At 46.8% G+C, this 19125-nt stretch overlaps 1 long non-coding RNA gene across 1 annotated transcript; it reads right to left on the bottom strand.

Moving 5' to 3' along the window:
• Positions 1921–15704, bottom strand: LOC106504562. Its single transcript, XR_002345763.1, has 7 exons — positions 15496–15704; positions 12510–12623; positions 8858–8909; positions 7647–7779; positions 5399–5540; positions 3165–3296; positions 1921–2320 (listed from the first exon to the last, which is right to left on the bottom strand). It is a non-coding gene; the product is annotated as a glutathione S-transferase alpha M14 (long non-coding RNA).

Here is a 19125-nt window from a genome sequence, read left to right on the forward strand (position 1 = left end):
TTATTAAGGGGAGAATTTCTGACAAGTGCAAAGTACACAGGCTGGTATAGAACCCTCGATGTGCTCATACCCCTTCTTCAGCAATTAGGAACAATTTTTTTTCATCTCTCATCTGTTGTGGGTAGAATGGTGACCTCTAAAAAAGTTGGTCCATGTTGAAATACCTAGAATTTGATGTGCCCATATTTAGTAAAAGGGTTTTTGCAGGTGGTAGTTAAAGAACTTGAGGTGAGAGCATCCTGGGTTATGCGGATGGGCCATAAGTCCAATGACAGTTGAGCTTCGTATGAACAGTAGAGAAAATCCACGCAGACACAGCTTGAGGTGATCTGAAGAAAGAGGTAGAGATTAAAGTGAGGCAGCCCCGAGCCAAGGAGAGGAAGGATGTCTAGAGCTGCCAGAAGCTGGAAGAGGCATAAAGGACCCTCTCCCCCCACCTCCCCAAAGAGCCTCCTGAGAATATGCAGGACCTTGACTTTGGACTTCAGGCCCCAGAAGAGTGAGAGAATTCATCCTGTTGTTGGAAGCCCCCCAGGTGTGTAAGCCGGTACAGCCGCTCCAGGAAGCTCCCTGCCCCACAGCCCAGGAGCTGGGAAGCACATGCTAGCCCGCTCATCGCCTCACCCATCAAAGCTTGAGTACCCTCCTCTCTCAAAGGTACGGATCCTTTTTTCTAAATGTAATGACGGTTTTATCACACTATAATTTACGTAGTTTATAATGATAACTCCTTCATTGCCAAAAATGTTGAGCTTTCTGATATTCTTCACTGTCCCATAAAGATTTCTTGGCTGTTGGAAATACCGCTAGCATTCATGGGAGGTCTGCCACGGCCCTGGAGTGATGTGAAGACACGTGTCTTGAAGATGGGAGGAGTGAACATAGCTGTCTGGCAGATGGGAGTGAACGGGGAGTGTGAGGAATTCTCACAGCTGAGACCCCCGCCCCTGGTCCTGGAGGTGTGTGTGGAGTTGCGCATGGTGTGGCAGCTGTGCCCCCACCACGAACGCACCCATGGGAGGGGGAGGCTCGTGGCCATCAAGTTCCTTGGAGGTTTCCTGGGCTCGGTGGGAGGCACAGGGGCGTCCAGCTCTCCCTGGGAAGCACCAGGGTGAGGAGGTAAGTGTGGCCACGGACAAGAGGCTGCCAGGCAAAGGTGACCAGGGAGGAAGGAGGTGGCCCCCACACCCCCTGTGGGATGCGGCTGGACCTCAGGTTGCGAGGTCAGAAGTGCAGGGATCAGCCTGCAGCAGCAGCAGAGGTCACTGGAGGAGTTAAAGCAGGAGGTGGTGCTCAGCTTTGCATTTGGGCAGATAGCTCTCCTATAAGTGGAGCCCAGACCAGAGGGAGTGAAGCTGCAACCAGGGAGCCCCTGGGACTCCAAAGGCCAGACTTCCTGGGGGTTGTTCACTGCAGGCCCCAGATGTGCCTAAGCCAGCATGACTCCTGCTCAGTGAGAGGCCAGGGGAAATGACGTCATATCTCTGCGTTCCTCTAGAATCAATCACACGTGTGGTCTCTGTCACGGGGACCAGGTCTGGGGCCTGGGGTGAACTGCAGGTGAGGCCCCCGCGGAGCATGTGCAGCAGCTCTGCCCTGATGACCTGGTGGCCACGACATGGTCGCCTGAGCGCACAGCTGGGTCTGTTGGATTCTCCTTATTTCCCACCTCCTACAACAGCAGAGAGCCCGCAGTAGGCATAGCAGCTGTTCACAAATGCACAAGGAAAACCATTTTCATTGTCAGAAGAAAAATGGATCTTAAAGAGATAAAGAAAATATCTTTCTTCCAAGGGCCAGAGAGGCAGCTCTTTCCCGTGAATACCTGATTGTCAGAGGTGAACTTTCACACTGGACTCTGATAGGCTGTGTGACAGATGTTATATGACAACCCCTGGAAAATCTAAGGGGACGTTATAATCTGTTTCCCGCTTTTATTTAATTTTTACTTGATTTAATTATCATTAAACGTCATTCCAAAACTGACACAGGCTAAGAGATTGACAAACGTATTTTCTTTGGATCATCATGAAAAAGAATAAATTTTAAGATAGTAGACTCATAGGAACTTCATTATTTAACAACCACAAAAATTCAGACTAGTTTATTAGTCTCACATCATCCAGGATCTACATTTAGGTAAACACTTCATTGCTGGAAAATCAGAAGAGGGTCCTGGGTGGCCCTGCCCACTTTATGAAGACATGAAAACCTTCCTGGCTTCTTCTAATTTTTTCGCATCCATGGGAGGCTTCCTCTGGCTGCCAGGCTGCAGAAACTTCTTCACGGTGGGGAGGTTGCTGACTCTGGTTTTCAGGGCCTGCAATGCACAAGAGCACAGCTCACAGTGCAGCCCAGGACCAGCCTGTCACTGGCACAAGCCAGGGACACGGAGGCTTCCCCCCAGACCAGGACCAGCCAAGGCCCCTCCCTCAGCACCAGGAGGAGGCTGGACACAGACACCCACGGAGACACGAGGGTGACAGCGCTGTAGCGTTCTCCCCCAGAGACGTCTAGGGTCACACTGCATTCAGCTCACGTCTCCCCATCTTCCTCCCACACAGAGACCCTGCAGAGTCACTGTCTCGTGTAGGACCAGGAAGAGTCCTGGGTCCCAGACATCAACCGGGAACGGCCCCCAGATCTCAAGACAGAAGAGAGAGGGCAATTAACTGGGCTGGAACTCAAGACAGAAATCAGAAAAGGTGAAGCACAGGCCTGTCCAAACCACTGTGCGCTCAGAGAGAGGGAGACGGGGAGAGAGAAGCCAGCGTGGGAGACAAGGAACAGGAGCTGAGGGAGGAACTGGATGGCGGGAGACGCTCAGACAGATGCAGGTGGGAAAGAGGAGGACGCCCCTGGGCTAAAGGGCAGCAAAGAGGAATGAGGACAGAGAGTGTCACGGACCAGGGGCCAGGGGACACCCAGCCCTGGCCTCTCTGCTTGGAAGAGGCGAGTCCCCCTCCCGAGGGCAGCCTCGACCCCCAATGTCCTGGGTGTGACCAGATCTTTCCAGGCCCCAGACCAGGGCCTCAGAGCTGAGGTTGGAGACCTGGGGGCAGGAGGCCTGCACAGTGATGGGGACCCTGCCATGGGAGCCCCAGAGTCCAGACAGCAGATCCCAGGGGGGAGGTGGGGGCCAGCCCCAGGCTGACAGAGCTCACCTTCAGCAGAGGGAAGTTGGCCAGCAGGCTGGGGTCCAGCTCTTCCACGTAGTAGAGAAGTTCAACCAGCTGGATGTCAGCCCTGCTCAGCTTGTTGCCCACAAGGTAGTCTTGTCCATGGCTCTTCAACACCTGGCGGAGGGAGGGGTCAGCCCAGGAGCACAGGCCTGGGAGCACAGGCTGTGCACTGCTCCTCCCCACCGCCCCCCAGCCCAGGTCCCCTCTGCCATCACTGGGCAGGCATGGACCCTCACACCTTCCGCACCCCCCGCCCCATCCCCTGGCTCCTTGACAGGGTCCTGGGGGGTTCCTGCTGTTCCCTCCTCTGTCCTCAGGGGAGCCAGGCCACCATTTCCTTCTGCCCCCTGGCTCCCTGTGGCCGCCTTCCTTGCTTCTTCCTCGGGGTCCAGGGCTCAGCCCCCTCTGCACTGGGTTCTGTTGTCCCCACACCCTGGAGTGTGCAGCCCTGAGCTTCATGTCCTGACCCTTCATCTCTGTCTCTGCCTCTGCCTCTGCCTCTGCCTGTGTCTCTGTCTCTCTCCCTCCCTCGGGCAGTGATTCCGTATTTATGGCAGCCTCCTACAAGCCTACTAACTATTGCCGAGTCCACATTTCTTCTCTTGTCTGCTCTCCTTATTTCCTGGCCTCTCTCTCTGGGACCTGAAATCAATCTGCATCGACTTGAACTCCCACCCCTCTGCCCACATCGGCTCTGACTCCTATGCCACCCGTGTCTGTCCGTAACAGTGTGGAAAACATTACCACTGCATGCTGAGCTGCCTAGGGGTGACTGCGTTTAATGTCTGCAACTTACTTTGAAATACAGAAGCAAATAGCATGTTTGATTGGAGGAAAGAAGGATGGGGAGAAATGTGATGAAGCAAATGTAATAATAAAATGTGAATTTTTGAATCTAGGTGCTGAGTTCACTGTACATCTCTTCCAATTTTTTTTGTATGTTGGGCTTTCCACTAAGAAATACGGGAGAAACATGCGATGCTTATTTAAAATATTGCAACAATATGAAAATCCCAGAGGGAGAAAAAAATCTCCCATGGCACCACCACTGAAGATGTTAACGTTTTGGCAAATACCCTACCAGACTATACATCCAGGTAGAGGTATGGGTAAGAAATTAAAAACCAAAATGAAACATCAAGTGCTATATTGTAATATGCACTTTTCATCTATGTCATCATGGGGGCCTTTGATTTCACGATATGAATGTACTGAAACTGTAGTAACTATAGATTTCCATCCTGTTTCCGTCGTATGAATGTGCACAAACTATGAGCGTCCCAAGGCCAGGAGAGTGTATTTCCTGATATTTGACTCCTTGAATAGGACCAGACACATAAACAATGAGTTAACACTTGCTAACTTAATGAATGAATGATTTAAACTTCTTAGGGTGTCCGTGTTAATCCTTTTGTTTCTCTGTAAGCTTCTTGTAACTAACTCTGACAACGTTTTTGGTGGTTTGGGGTTTTGGTTGTTGTTGTGGTTTTGCTGTATGATTTTTGTTTAGCATGATGTTAGATGGTTTTGCTCTTGAACTGTTCTCCTCTTACCTTCCAAGAGAAATACCTCATATAATGATGGGACATGACTTCCTTGGTTTTGTACAACTCCCTTTGAAAGTCTGAGAACCGTATCCCAATTGGTAGCTTCTGTTTTCTTGAACAGCTTTTCCTCTGTCTCTCCACCCCACCACCCCCATCTCTGCATCTCTGCCCTCATCCCCTCCATCCCCGAAACGCTACAGCATTCTCCTGATGGGTACCTGGTCTCCTGTCTCCCTGTCCATGGTATCAGAATATTGTCTGATGTGTTTCATTCATCGTGCCTGTCTTGGATGAAAAGCCCCTGCACTGTGTTGTAAAGGATCCATCTCTTCCAGGCTCCAGTGTGGCTCTCGGAGCTTCCCCAGCCCAAGCTCTAAGTAGAACCATGAACTTTATTCCACTGAGCAGAGAATTCCAGACTGAGCCCCAGTAAACGGAAATTTTGCTGAACAATTATAACCTGGGTAAAACTGGTTCAGTTCTTCCTCACAGAGGATTTTGATAAAATGCCCTGAGAGTCAGGGTGGTACATTAACTTTTGGGAAGGCTGACAGAGGTGAAGGTCAGTGCCCCAGGAATGCCAGCCAAGGTCAATGCCCGGGGAATGCCACGCACTACTTTTCTTTGTCCTCTAATCTCAGTGCCCAAAATGCTGAACGGTCCACTTACTTTTTCAAATGCAGGAAGATAACGGTTTGTCGATTTTTCTTTGATCGAGGCCACCTTGGCATCTTTTTCATTGGGTGGGCACAGTGGCAACAGCAAGATCATTTCACCCAAATCTGCCACACCTTCTGTATACATATCAATCCTGTGAGGCAAAATGACCAAATTGTCAAAAATCTCCTTCCTTGGATTCTAGAGTTTAAGAGTAGATAAGAATGGGGTGTCAGGAGGTGATAAAGTAATTCACCTCCATTGGGTGCACTGTTAATATGCCACTCCTTCAGCTATGACTTTTACTAGTTTTAACATCTCATTCTAGAACAAGCCATCAAGCTAGATTTAGGTCTAATACTTTTGTTCCACCCATGACCAAATATAGGGACAGTGCACACTGGTCACCTGTCCAGCGTCACAGGCATGAGAAATGGGTGGAATCACTGCAGGTAACCACTGAGACCCCACGTAGGGTTTTCCATCTCTGCTATGGTGTGTTCTGTGCACAGCTAGTGTGATGCATTAGCACCACCTCAATTAACAGCCCAGTACCAACACTTCCTCTAGTCCTTTCTCATAGAACCTGGTCCCAGAACCCCCTCCAAGTACTGTTGCCTGATGCTAGCCTTGTTGGTGTTTCTCAAGACTCGCCCCCCAAAACATCCCATGATAGAGTGCAACTCTTCATACCCTTCCTATAATGCGTATTCCAGGTGATTGTATTGTTTTTCTTCCAAACACGGTTTCCCACACGATGGTTTTAAATAAAAGTTTATGGAAATACAATCCACATAGCGTAATGTCACCCTTTTAAATGTAAAATTCGGAGCTCCCCTTGTGGCTCAGTGGTAACAAACCCGATTATTACAGGATGCGGGTTTGATCCCTGCCCTTGCTCAGTGGGTTAGGGTCCAGTGTTGCTGTGAGCTGTGGTGTAGGTCACAGAGGTGGCTTGGGTCCTGTGTTGCTGTGGTTGTGGTGCAGGCCGGCAGCTGTACTTCTGATTCGACCCCTAGCCTGGGAACTTCCATATGCCACAGGGGCAGCCCTGAAAAGCAAAAAAAAAACAAAAACAAAACAAACAAACAAGCAAAAAAACCAAAGGTAAAATTCTGTGATTTTTTTTCCTTCTTGGCAAAGTCACAGAACTTTGTACCATCATCACACTCCAATTCCAAAAATATTTTAATCACTCCAGAAAGACATGCTGAGTGCTTTTTCAGGCAGTCCACATTCTTCCCTCCCTCCAGCTCCTGGCAATCATCAAACTACATTTGGCTTTATGAATATGAATGGCCTGCACATGTCAGACAGGTGGAATCATACAATGTGTGTTGTCTGTGTCTGGTTCCTTTTCCATAAGAGAATATCTTTAAGGTGCATCTACGCTGTAGCATGCATCTGGGCTTCGTCCCTTTTCCTGGCCAAATCGGATTCCATTCTTTGGCTGTCCCAGCCTTTGTCCACCCATTCGCCAGTTAGTGGACATTTGTCTTGTTTCCACTTTTTGAATATTAGGAACAACCCTGCTAGGAATGTTTGTCTACAGTTATCAGTGTGGTCGTAGTTTTCAATCCCTTGAATCGTGGAGTTCCTGAGTCATGGGGTAATTCCACGCCTAACTTTATCAGTAACTGTCACAGTTTGTTATGTGATTTTCATTTCATTTAGTCCCGTCACAGCAGAGAGGAGAACCCTCCTGACACAGTCGTAGAGATAAATCTGGCTGAGCCAGACTGTACCACCAACATGCTTGAGGGAACCCTACCACCTTAGGCTCAGCCTCTGGTAACCCTGCTAAGGGGTTGGCCCACGTAAAGGGCTGATAAATTAGGCACCTGGTCACCATTCTTCTAATTTGGGGAACTTAAGAATCAACTCTCTATATCCTCCCCTTATTGTGCCTTATCTTCTAGACACGCAGATGCTTTGTCCCTTTCCTCTAGCTGTTGACAGGTGTCCCACTCAAAAGGGCCTGAGTCCCCAGAGTCATGGTTCCATCATTCTCCCAGCTTCAAGGTCATCAGTGTGTGGAAACCACGGTGCTGCATCCATGGACCACATCCTTTTACATAAGCACTTGATTCCACTCAAGTTGACTCGTCTCTCACCCTCATGGGTCTCTGCAGTACTGCATCTCGGTTACACCCACCGAGACCCTTCCTGCTATTGGTCACAATCCCCTGAAACAGTCCTAGGTAGAACCTAAACTGTTCCCATTAACTGCTGATTTCACACGGTGAAGAGAATACCGTACAGGGCTCTCTCCTTGGCGTCCTTCCCGTAGAGGTTGTACTTGGTGGCGATGTAGTTGAGGATGGCCCTGGTCTGCACCAGCTTCATCCCGTCAATCTCAACCATGGGCACTTGCTGGAACAGCAAACTCCCATCTTGTGAAAGAAGAAAAGAAGTGGAGTGAAATGCTTGATGCATCAAAATGCTTGTTGAAATGACTCAAGATATAAAAGGAAATAAAAATGATAGCCAGGTAACATGTCAGTGGAAAGAGAACTTTGCTTTGAGCTTCCTGTCATCCTTTTCCTTATCAATCTGCCTTTTATTTTTGAATCTGTTTTTTCCTTTATCCTCTTATTTCCCATTCAGGCAACAGTAGGTCCCTTTATTGTAGGTGTTTGGTTTGCCTTCAGGGATTTTTTTTTTTTTTTCTTTTCTGCCAGGCCCATGGCACGTGGAAGTTTTGGGGCCAGGGAACAAACTTGTGCCACAACACTGAGAACACTGAACTTTAACACAGTGAGGCACCAAGGAAGTCTTGTCTTCAAGAATTTGTAGGAAGAAGAGAAGAGAGGTTCCACTACCAGCTAGTTGTCAAGTCAAATGGGAAGTTCCCATAGGAAGTCTCATGGCGTTCATGGGGTTCTCAGGTTTTCTGTATGCTCCTCAAGTCCCACCACTGGAGAATGTGCAGGGGAGGCCTGCTTTCCCCACTCCACGGCTGCTGGCCCTTCTCCTTTGTCTCCATCCTCACACACTCACCCGAACTCCAACTAGGTCAACTCCACCTGGTTATTTGAGTCTGCAATATCGATAGGATGTTACCTCGCCAAACTCATCGGAGAAAAGAATTCAAGGCACCTGCTGGGCCTGTGTCTCCCTCGCCCCCCTTCTCTCCAATGCATGTGCTTTCCTGTCCTTGAGTGGGAGGGTGATGTGGGGTTCTGAACAGATAGTGTTCACTCAGGGTGCAAAAAGGCAGGGAGAATCAATAAAGAGAGGGCATTCACAGGGCACCAGGGCGGGTTCCTTTAGCAAATACTCCGAGTTTCAGCCCTTCCTAGTCCTGAGTGAACTGCAAGACCTGCTCAAGGGGCCCCACTCCCCACCTTTAACCACGTTGCTCCCTCTCTCACTTCCACTACACACAAGACATTGCTGGTGTTCAAACCTCAGCTTAAGACTTCTACTAGATTCTCCTCCCATCAAGAGAATTTAGTTTCCTGCTCTTACCATTTTTTAACTTATTCAAGTCGTTTGGATTTTCTATAAATTTCTCTTCGAACTGGAAAACAGAAAGAGTCCATGAGTTCTTGCCATTGCATTCCACAGCATTCCTGAGCTAGAATGGCCCCTGTCTGGTAGAGACCATGGGGAAGGTAAGATTTCAGAGTTTAGCAGGGTGCACAGAGGACAGCGATCATGGCCATCTGGAAATTTAGATTAGAGCCACCAAGATAAACCAGGATTTGCGGCTTGTGATTGATCCCTTTGAAAGTTCAGTTCACCGCCACCCCGTCTCCACCTCTGTCAACCATTAGGTGGTGATTAGGGAGGGGGCTGTCACTGGAGGGAAGGGGCTGGGAAGTTCCTCTAGTTCTGGAGCTTCACTATCTCTGGAAAGCCTTTGTGTCCCTCTGAGATCAGGACAGGCTGTTGGGTGTCCCCCAGCATGGGGGATCCATGGTGCCAGTGACCCCCAAGATCCGGCCACCAGGGGCCTCTGCTTCTGTCACCTCCCTGTGTTCAATTTTATATTTGAAAAGGGGGTCTTCATGGCGAAAAGTTTGGGAATTGGTGGGCTTCTAGCTCATTGGAACAGTTCCTTGTGGATCTACCTGATCCCACAGAGTGAGAATATACACAGAGAGTGAGGTGTGTGGGCAACAATTTGATAAAGCAACCAAGTTCAAGACAACATAAGGGTGGTGGGTGGTCTCCGTGGGAGGGTAGCGGGGGGGGGGTGGGTGGGAGAGGCTGCTGGTGAGGCTGGCAGAGATGGTTGGGGTTGTGAGGCTCAGCCTCTGGGCCCAGAGCAGCCAGAATCCTGACCAAGGGCCTCTGGCCAGCCTGCCCCCCAGCCCCACCTCAGTCAGGCTGGCCTGGGGGAGGAGCCTGGATGCTCTCAGCATCTGCCCTGCTTCAGCCTCCTGTGCTGAGCTCCTCCTGCCCAGGGCCTCTGGACGCATCCTTGAACCTCCGAGCTGGACCACAGCAAAAACTGGTGGTTGTTGATTTATGGAAGGAAACAGCCTGGATGGCACAATTTGATTTTCTGTGTACTTGTTTCTCCGTGAACTCAAGAAAGGACCAGGCTAATGTCCTGTGCCCTCATGAAGCAATCAGGATAGTGTAATCTCAAGGCTCAGGTAAACAGGATGTTAGCAGGCTAAGGGAACACACTGGAGGTTACCCCACATGACACCACCTCACCTGGATCCCTCCTTTACTGCTGTCCCCCGAGGGACCACATCTCCTGCGTCTCCATGACCCCCCCTCCCCCCAGAAACCCTCACAGAGGTGCTGGGTCCTCCAACCTAGGCAGAGAAGTGCTTACCTCGGTGGCACCCGTAGAGGGCAGCACTCAACAGAGTCCCACAGAAACCCAGCAGTTTGCTGCTGGGAATGTGGCCTTTGAACTCTGTGAATATGGTTTGAACACTGTGAAATGCTTGGCTGTTCTCTAGAAGCTCCCACTCCTATTTGAATCACCCACTTGCCTGCATCCTCACTGGAGTGTAAGGTGTGTGACAGCAGGGACTGTGTCTGCCTTGTCCATCCCTGAATGGCTAGGAGCTGGCACAGACCCTGGCACTTCAAGGTTGCCCAGAAAATCATTGCTCAGTGAATGTATTACATCTAACAGGCAGTTTGTCACCATCTCCCCTCTCCCTATTTCTGGTTTAGGTTTTAAGTTTAGTTACATTTATTTTCTATTGTTACTATTTTTCTTTTCATTATGGACATTCCTGGTATGTACAAAAATAAACAGAAAATTATAAATATCCTACTTGTAACCACCAACCAACTTCAATAATTATCAACTCAAACCAATTACCAATCACCTAGTTGCCTGCCCATTTTCCCGTTTGTAATAAATTGAAACAAATCCCAGATATCACATAGTTCATCTTTAAATACTTCAATGTATTTCTAAATTTCTAAAACATAAGAACTGTTTTATTTATTTATTTATTTATTGTCTTTTTGCTATTTCTTTGGGCCGCTCCTGTGGCATATGGAGGTTCCCTACCCAGGCTAGGGGTCCAATCGGAGCTGTAGCCGCCGGCCTACGCCAGAGCTACAGCAACTCGGGATCCGAGCCGCGTCTGCAACCTACACCACAGCTCGCGGCAATGCCGGATCGTCAACCCACTGAGCAAGGCCAGGGACCAAACCCGCAACCTCCTGTTTCCTAGTCGGATTCGTTAACCACTGCGCCACGACGGGAACTCCGAGAACTGTTTTAAAAGTAACCATAATACATTACCTCACTTAACACAACATTAAAAATAATTAATTTCATAGGTATTTAATGTTCATGTTTCTTATTGTGGTATCAATGTCATCAATAATGTTTTACAGTTAAAAAAATCAAAATCAAATTAGGCCTACACAATGTGATTAGTTTCTTAAATTTATTTTTATTTTATTTTATTTATTGATTTATGTTTGTCTTCTTGCTTTTTCTAGGGCTGCACCCACGGCACATAGAGGTTCCCAGGCTAGGGGTCAAGCCAGAACGTGTAGCTGCAGGCCTGCACCAGAGAGAGCCACAGCAATGAGGGATCCCAGCTCTGTCTGCAACCTACACCACAGCTCACGGATTCTTAACCCACTGATTGGGGCCAGGGATTGAACTGCAACCTCATGGTTCCTAGTCGGATTCGTTAACCACTGAGCCACGATGGGAACTCCTTAAATTTACTTTAAATGTTCATTCTCTGTGATAAGAAGAATTTTAATAAGAAATGTTAATCTCTTAATACCTAACAAACTGTTTAATACAAAATTCCTTTTTTTTTTTTTTTTTTGGTCTTTTTGCCATTTCTTGGGCCGCTCCCGCGGCATCTGGAGTTTCCGAGGCTAGGGGTCTAATTGGAGCTGTAGCCACCAGCCTCCACCAGAGCCACAGCAACGCAGGATCGAGCTGTGTCTGCGACCTACACCACAGCTCACAGCAACGCCGGATCGTTAACCCACTGAGGAAGGGCAGGGATCGAACCCGCAACCTCATGGTTCCTAGTCAAATTTGTTAACCACTTCGTCACGACGGGAACTCCTAATACAAAATTCTTGTTTTTTTTTTTGTCTTTTTGCCATTTTCTTGGGCCGCTCTCGTGGCATATGGAGGTTCCCAGGCTAGGGGTTGGATCTGAGCTGTAGCCACCAGCCTACGCCAGAGCCACAGCAACGCGGGATCGGAGCCGCGTCTGCAACCTACACCCCAGCTCACGGCAACGCCGGATCGTTAACCCACTGAGCAAGGTCAGGGAACGAACCTGCAACCTCATGGTTCCTAGTAGGATTAATTAACCACTGAGCCACAACGGGAACTCCAACAAAATTCTTAATAGATTGTTTAGTTAGAAAAGTCTCCTAGCTTATGTGAGAAAAGTACTTTGATTCAGTGTGTTCATTTATTTCTTTATGTCTTTTTCAGGCCACACTGTGGCATATGGAATTTCCCAGGCTAAGGGTCAAAGTGGAGCTGCAGCTGCAGCCTCCATGAAAACTCACGCAATGCTGGATACTTAACAATGAGCAAGGCTAGGGATCAAACATACATCCTCATGGATGCTATCAGTTTTAGTTGCTGAGCCACTACAGGATCTCCAATACAGTCAATTTAGATGCAGCTAAGATGAAGGAACTCAGGCCCTACCTCCACTCCAGCTGCAGCCAGGAGCCACCGGATACACTCCATTCTGCCTCGGCCATTGAAATAGTGAAGAATGGGCTTCCCCGCCATGATGACTGTCTGCTGGTCTCTCTCAACCTGAGTGAATGAGTGAATGGACAAAGGATAAAGCCACAGAAGCCACAGAATCAGAAGGTCTTTGTGATTTATGGCTGAACAGCATCAACACATTTTTTTTAAGATTTTATTTTTTTCTATTATAGTTGATTTACAATGTTGTCAATTTCTGCTGTACAGCAAAGTGACCCAGTTATACATATATATATACATTCTTTTTTCACATTATCCTTCATTATATTCCATCACAAATGATTAGCTATAGTCCCCTGTGCTATACACCAGAATCTCATTGCTTATTCATTCCAAATGCAATAGTTTGCATCTACCAACCCCAAATTCCCACTCCATCCCACTCCCTCCCTCTCCCGCCTTGGCAACCACAAGTCTGTTCTCTGTGTCTATGAGTTTGGGTTTTTTTCTGTAGATAGGTTCATTCATGCCATGTATTAGATTCCAGATATAAGTGACATTGTATGGTATTTGTCTTTCTCCTTCTGACTTACTTCACTTAGTATGAGAGTCTCTAGTTCCATCCACATTGCTGCAAATGGCATTATTTTGTTCTTTTTTATGACTGAGCAGTATTCCATTGTGTCTGTATACCACATCTTCTTAATCCATTCATCTGTTGATGGACATTTAGGTTGTTTCCGTGTCTTGGCTATTGTGAGTATTGCTGCTATGAACATAGGGGTCCATGTGTCTTTTCAATGAAAATTTGGTCTGGATATAGGCCCAGGAGTGGGGTTCCTGGTTCTAAATTTAATTTTCTGAGGTACCTCCATACTGTTTCCCAGAGTGGAAACTGACATTGCCACCAACAGTGAAGGAGGGTACCCTTTTTCTTCACACCCTCTCCAGCATTTGTTTTTTGTTGACTTGTTAATGACAGCCATTTCTGACCGGTGTGAGTTGGTACCTCATTGTAGCCTTGATTTTCATTTCTCTAATAATTAGTGATGTTGAGCATTTTTTCATGTGCCTGTTGGCCATCTCTATATCTTCTTTGGAGAAATGTCTATTCCAGTCTTCTGCCCATTTTTTTCAGTTGGGTTGTTGGTTTTTTCCCCTGTGAATTCTGTTATGGCTGGCCGGCCCCAGGACTTACACAGGAACTCACTGAACCTCTCAGTCTCCACTGTGTGAGGCCTTTGTCCCCGCCCCCCCAATATTAATACTTATAACAGTGCACTGTTCACTTTTAAATTCTGATTCGAATGACTTGTACCTTCTAGCCAAGTGAATTTCAGGGCTTGGAGAAGTTAATTCTGTGCTCCTGCGAATATCAAGTTTTCCCATCCAGACTTCCTGCGTTTGGGACTTTGAGAAATCATACAACCAATGATTCTTAACTGGGACTGATATTGCTCCTCCCATTCCCGAGGACATTCAGCAATATCTGGAGATACTTTCAGTTGTGAAAACTAGGAGAGCAGGTGACACATCATATCATTGTGCAGAGACCAGAGATGCCTCTGGTGTGTTGGGCGCCCTGCCTCCCAGGTGCATCTGAGTGTCTATGACCAATCAGTTTGCATTTTATCCAGCTTTTGTCATCAAGCATGTTTTCCTAACAGATGCATTTGTTGGGTATTTAGTTGGAAACCCTTTATGTTTGATGCAGTTGCCTGTTATATGGTATAATCTTTCTGAGAAAGCAGTTTGTAAAATGCAGTAATTCTCTCCAATCTATTGCACCCTCATTCTCCTCTCCAGGCTGTCACTGGGTGAGGAAGGAGCTTCATCCACACACTCTATTCTTTCAACAAGTAGGTAGTGAAATGAAAAGTGAGACTATTAATCTTCACAGTGTCCACAGTATTGATGAAGTGATGCTTTCTTATACAACTTGTGAACAAACTATCACTGCAGATATCTGAGAGGTGTAACATTGGCCAATTTGAGGAAATATCTATGTTAACACTGCCGTCAGATACATCCCTTAAGTCTGATTCAGTGGAAATTTCTTTTCTTTCTTTCTTTTTTTTTTTTTTTTTTTTTTTTGTCTTTTTGCCTTCTCTGGGTCTGCTACCTTGGCATATGGAGGTTCCCAGGCTAGGGGTCAAATCGGAGCTATAGCCACTGGCCTACGCCAGAGCCACAGCAACGCAGGATCCGAGCCGCGTCTGTGACCTACACCACAGCTCATGGCAACGCCAGATCCTTAACCCACTGAGCAAGGCCAGGGATCGAACCCGCATCCTCATGGTTCCTAGTCAGTTTCGTTAACCACTGCGCCATGATGGGAACTCCTGGAGATTTCTATCATCAGTAATTTTAACTAAAAAAAAAAAAAAAAATAGACAATGGACGGGGCAGGTCCCCACAACAATGAATTAGCCCAGCCTGAAATGTTAAAAGGTTTAAGATCCATAAACCCTGCTCTGGCCAGTTTCAAGGTTTGCCCTGAGTTGATTGAACCCCAGAGAAAGAAGGAGACTTGCTAGCTGGTTGATTACCACAAAGACTGAGTTAAAATCCAGTTCTTCTGATGCTGAGTTCATTTTTCCTCTTATAATACATCTTATTTGAATTTCCAAAGCCCACATAGTACCTCAGCATCACAGTTTGCACCTGCTGTGTGTTGACTTCTACAGAGCACAAAAGCTCCACAAAAACACCTACCCTCTCCTACCTTGGTCATATCCTCAGACTGGCCAAAATTCTATCATTCTCTGTTCTCATCACATCATTAATGTTTCTCACACCTAAATTCTCATGCCTAGCTTTCTAAATTCTTCATTTATACATTTCTGTAATGATGCATCCAAACAGCAATTGAAAACACCTGAAGTGTGCCCTAAGCACCAAGAAGTCACCATCTGAGTGTAAAACAGAGATTTCCTTGTACTAAGAGCACATTGCACAGATGTATAAAATCAGAACTTACCTTAGGAAAGGCTGTCTCCCACTTGGCTCAGCAACTCAATGCAAGTTCACATGGGTTTATAAGCTGTTGTTGCAGTTGAATAACTCCTCCTCCCTGAGGGGAGAGCCTCTCAGGTTAAAGCCACTCCCACAGTGTCCAGGGCCACAGGTTCTGTGCTAGATTAAGATAAAAAATGATAAGTCATTCTCTCATGAGGGTATATCTAGTTCATATGTTTTTTTCAAGGTTGGTAATCAAAGATTAAACACAAAATTTCAGTTTGATTAGAACTTCTCTGCCAGCCGATGAAAAAGGGCATTTTGAAAAAAACTTACTGTAAGGTTTTCATGAATTGGATGTAAAGACTGATGGAAATGAAAAACCTCTGCGATGGGGCTAGAGGGAGCTGGTGCCATTAAAGGGCAGAGCATCTCTGGAATTTTCTTTCATTGGGTTGCAGTTAAGATACAGGACATCCAGTAAATGGGACCTGCAGATACATAATTTTTTCTTATTCTTATGTTTTAAACATTTTATGAAACATACTTCCATGAAAAAAAAAATGTACTGTGTGTCAGAAATTCACCCTTACTGGGTAGCCTGTTCTTTTCTGCTAGGTCTGCCAGGTAGCCTTCCCAACCTCAGGGCCTTTGCACAACTATTTGTTCTGTTTGGAATACTCTACCATGAGCAACTACTGTATTTATCTTATAATATTTTTTCTTACATTATTGTGACCTTTTTGTTTTCTATTCTTTCTTTTTTTTTCTTTTTGGCTTTTCAAGTCTGTCCTTGCAGCATATGGAGGTTTCCAGGCTAGGGGTCTAATCAGACCTGCAGCTGCCGGCCTACACCACAGCCACAGCAATGCGGGATCCTTAACCCACTAAGGGAGGCCAGGGATAGAACCCACAACCTCATGGTTCCTAGTCGGATTTGTTTCTGCTGGGGCATGACGGGAATTTCTATTGTGACATTTTATGTTTTATTATTAATTAACTTAATTAAATATTAACTCTATATTGTTTCTCCCATAGACTGTGAGCTGAGCCTTGATCTTGCTTTTCGTTAAGTCCCCATAATTTGGTACAGCACCTGGCACATACTAGGAGCTCAACAGATAACAGAACCTTTAAAAAATTATTAAGTGGAGAGTTTCTGACAAGTACAAACTACGTCGACAAGCATAAAAACCCCAATGTACTTATCCCCCTTCTTCAGCAATTACCAATGATTTTTTGCATCTCTACCCTGTTGTGGATAGAATGGTGGCCTTTAAAAACATAGGTCCATGTTGAAATACTTAGAACTTGTGATGTGACTGTATTTTGAAAAAGAATATTTCTGGATGTAGTTAAGGAACTTGAGGTGAGACCATCCTGGATTATACGCATAGGTCCTATGTCCAATGACAAGTGAGCTTTATAACAGAAGAGAAAATACACACACCTGCAGTCCGAGGTGATGTGAAGATGGAGGCAGCCATTGAAGTGAGGCGGCCATGAGCCATGGAAACAAGGACGTCTGCAGGCACCAGAAGCTGGAAGATGCAGGAAGGACCCCACATCCACAACAACAGAGCCTCCCGAGGATATGCAGGACCTTGACTTTGGACTTCAGGCCCCAGAAGAGTGAGAGAATTCATCCTGTTGTTGGAAGCCCCCCAGGTGTGTAAGCCGCTCCAGGAAGCTCCCTGCCCCACAGCCCAGGAGCTGGGAAGCACATCCTAGACCGCTCATCACCTCACCCATCAAACCTTGAGTACTTTCCTCTCTCAAAGGCAGACACTTTTGCTAACCATGATCACACTGTTTTATCACACTACAATTTTATAATTTATATAATTTATAAATTTAGCTTTGTAATTTCAATAAATGTTCAGCATTCTAATTTTCTCCATGGTCTCATAGATTTCCTTGCAGGTAGTTTATTTGCAGTAGGAGTCATGCAAGGTGTGCACAGCATTGGAGTGATGTCTATACCAGCATCGTGAAGATTGTAGAGCAAACAGAGCTCTCAGGCAGCTGGGGGAGGAATTTCTTAAGCCCAGACCTCCCCCACCCCCCTGCCGTGGGGCCTGGAAGTGTGTGTAGAATTGTGTTTGGTGTGGCAACTGTTCATGCTGGGAAGCACCAGGTGAGGAGCTAAGTGTGGCCGCAGGGGAGAGGCTGCCAGGCAGGGAGCAAAGGTGACCAGGCAGGAAGGAGGTGGCCCCCACACCCCCTTGTAGGATGGGGCTGGATCTTAGGCCGGGCCCCGGGCGGGGTGTAGGTTGGAAGTGAGGAGACCCCCCTACAACAGCAGCAGGAGTCACTTCAAGGAATTAAAGCAGGAAGTGGTGCTCAGGTTTGCATTTCTGCATTTGGGGAAATAGCTTTCGAGTAAGTAGAGACCAGACCAGAGGGAATGAAGCTGCAACCAGGGAGGCAGAGATGCTCCCTCCAAGAGGGGGAGCCCCTGTGACTCCAAAGGCCAGATTTCCTGGAGGGTGTTCACTGAAGGCCCCAGATGTGCCTAAGCCAGCATCACTCCTGCTCCAGGCTCTCTGGCTCAGTGAGAGGCCAGGGGAAATGACGTCATATCTCTGCATTCCTCTAGAATCAATCACACGTGTGGTCTCTGTCACGGGGACCAGGTCTGGGGCCTGGGGTGAACTGCAGGTGAGGCCTCCACGGAGCATGTGCAGCAGCTCTGCCCTGATGACCTGGTGGCCACGACATGGTGGCCTGAGCGCACAGCTGGGTCTGTTGGATTCTCCTTATTTCCCACCTCCTACAACAGCAGAGAGCCCGCAGTAGGCATAGCAGCTGTTCAAAAATGCATAAGGAAAAACATTTTTATTTCAGAAGAAAAATGGATCTTAAAGAGATAAAGAAAGTATCTTTCTGCCATGGCCCAGTGATAAAAGAAATTTTCACCTATTCAGATATTGGGAAGTCATTCTGGCTTGTAGAAGAGTTAACTCTAATTTTATGCTAATTAATATACCCTGTTTCACCCTATGAAACATACTTTGTTCATCTTCTTTAATTATCCCAGAGAAGGGCACATTGACCAGAAGTCAAGAATTTCCATGTTAAAAATAAAGATTAAGGAATTCCCCTAGTGGCTCAGCAGAAAGGAATCCAACTAGTAAACTTGAGGTTGCTGGTTCGATCCCTGGCCTCGCTCAGTGGGTAAAGAATTTGATGTTGCAGTGAGCTGTGGTGTAGGTCACAGATGCGGCTGCAAACCCATGTTGCTGTGGCTGTGGTGTAGGCCGGCAGCCGAAGCTCCAATTCGACACTTAGCCTGGGAACCTCCATATGCCAAGGGTGAGGCCCTAAAAAGCAAAAAAAAAAAAAAAGATGAAATGCCTCTTTTCCTGGGTCACCAATTCTGGTCTTCCTGTGAGAAGACTCACTGTGTACGTGCTGATCTGTGTGTGTGTGTGTTTTACCTTAAGGAAATGAATCCCTGACTTGTTCTTTATGCTGACAAGATATAAAACTACTGGAAAACATACTTTTCTGGGAGAGCTCCTCTGAGTAATCTGGGAAGCAGACTTCTGGGCTAGTCCTCAGTTTGGCTCAAATAAAATTCTTTTCTATTTGTACTTCTGATTGTTTATTCATTATTTTCATTGACAGCAGAAAGGCAGAAGCTACAATT

This window comes from Sus scrofa, chromosome 7, assembly GCF_000003025.6.
Source record: "Sus scrofa isolate TJ Tabasco breed Duroc chromosome 7, Sscrofa11.1, whole genome shotgun sequence".
In the NCBI taxonomy this organism is placed as follows: domain Eukaryota; kingdom Metazoa; phylum Chordata; class Mammalia; order Artiodactyla; family Suidae; genus Sus; species Sus scrofa.